At 58.0% G+C, this 1,713-nt stretch overlaps 1 protein-coding gene across 1 annotated transcript in view; it reads left to right on the top strand.

The window, feature by feature from the left end:
* Positions 1–1,469: 1,469 nt before the first annotated feature.
* The window catches only part of LOC120498820 (ras-related protein Rab-5B-like), a gene marked incomplete at its 3' end in the record, with an annotated part of 2,857 nt that continues 2,613 nt past the window's right edge, over positions 1,470–1,713 (top strand). The window contains exon 1 of the mRNA XM_039701987.1: positions 1,470–1,520. The remainder of the gene's footprint in view (positions 1,521–1,713) is intronic.

Genomic DNA, 1,713 nt, shown 5'->3' with positions numbered 1-1,713 from the left:
CCCCAAAAACGGACCCAAACCCCCAAAAAACTGCCCCAAAACCCCCAAAAATGGACACAAAACCCCAAAAATGGACCCAAAACCCCAAAAACGGCCCCAAAACCACAAAAATGGACCCAAAAATGGACCCAAAACCCCAAAAAAGGGACCCAAACCCCCCAAAAAGGACCCAAAACCCCAAAAATGGCCCCAAATCCCCCAAAACCTACCCCAAAACAACCCTAAAACCCCCTAAATAGCTCCAAATTAAAAAAAAAAGACCCTAAAATGTCCCCAAAACGCCCCTTAGGGGCCCCAAAATGGCCCCAAATCCCTCAAAATTACCCCAAATCCCCCAAAACAACCCCAAATCCCAAAAAACGACCCTAAAATGGCCCCAAAATGCCCCTAAAGGGCCCGAAATGACCCCAAATCCTCAAAAATGACCCCAAAACCTCCCAAAATGGCGCCAAAATTCCTCCAGTTGATCCCGAGTGTCCCCAAAATCCCTAAAACGACCCGAAAAGCCCCAAAAAGCCCTACAATGTCCCCAAAACTCCTCAAAATGTCCCCAGACCCCCCCAAAATGTCCCCTCCCCCCCCCCCAAATTTGGGGACGAATTTTTTTTTTTTTTTTAATGTTTTTGGCAAAAATTTGTAATAAAAAATTCGTTTGGTGGTTGTGGTGTTTTTTTTTTTTAAAATCGGGGTGGCATTGTCACCTCGGGGGTGGCCTGTCACCTCCTGAGACCCCAAAAATGTCCCCAAATCCCCCCAAAATATCCCCAAAATGTCCCCAAATACCCAAAAATGTCCCCAAACCCCCCAAAATATCCCCAAAATCCCTCCCAAATGCCCCTAAAAGCCACGAAATGTCCCCAGGATCCCCTCAAATGTCCTCAATCCCCCAAAATGTCCCCAAATCCCCCAAAAATGTCCCAAATCCCCCCAAAATGTCCCCAAGCCACCTGAGGGGGACCCGAGGCCACGCCCCCTGATCCACAAGCCACGCCCCGTTTACAGCCACGCCCACCGCGCCGGCGGAGCGCTCTGATTGGTCCGATTTGGCTCCGCCCCCACCGTGCGCGCTCCCGGCTGTCCCCGCTGTCAATCAAAGACAGCTGCTTCTCTGATTGGGCGAGGCTTCACCTCCGCCCGCCTTCTCATTGGGTGACGCCGCGGCGGGGCTCCGCCCCCTTCAGTCACCTTATTTGTTGTTCGTCCCGCCCTCCCGCGCGTCTCCGTTTCCTATTGGTCATCTGTCGTGTCACTCAAACAAGCCCCGCCTCCGCACCGCCTTCCCTCCTCCTCATTGGCCACACGCTCTCCTCCCCTCATTGGCCGCCCTGCTGTCCATCACCCCTCCCCTCCCACCTATTGGTGCAGCACCGCGGGGCGGTGCCCTCCTCTCCTCCCATTGGCGGAGCGCAAAGGCGGGCTCTTCGCTGATTGGCCGTCTCCCCTGTTAGTCCCGCCCCCTCCGTGAGGGCTTGGCGGAGCCGCTGTTTGTGCGCCCGGGGCCGCGCCGGGAGGGCCCGGAGGTACCGGGGGGGGGTCCCGGTGGGGCCGGGGGCGCCGCGGGGGCAGAAGGCGGGCTCTTCGCTGATTGGCCGCCTCCCCTGTTAGTCCCGCCCCCTCCGTGAGGGCTTGGCGGAGCCGCTGTTTGTGCGCCCGGGGCCGCGCCGGGAGGGCCCGGAGGTACCGGGGGGGGGTCCCGGTGGGGCCGGGGGCGCC

Source organism: Passer montanus, unplaced genomic scaffold, assembly GCF_014805655.1.
Source record: "Passer montanus isolate IOZ18808 unplaced genomic scaffold, ASM1480565v1 scaffold1509, whole genome shotgun sequence".
Lineage (NCBI taxonomy): Eukaryota > Metazoa > Chordata > Aves > Passeriformes > Passeridae > Passer > Passer montanus.
This window is presented reverse-complemented; position numbering and strand designations above follow the sequence as displayed.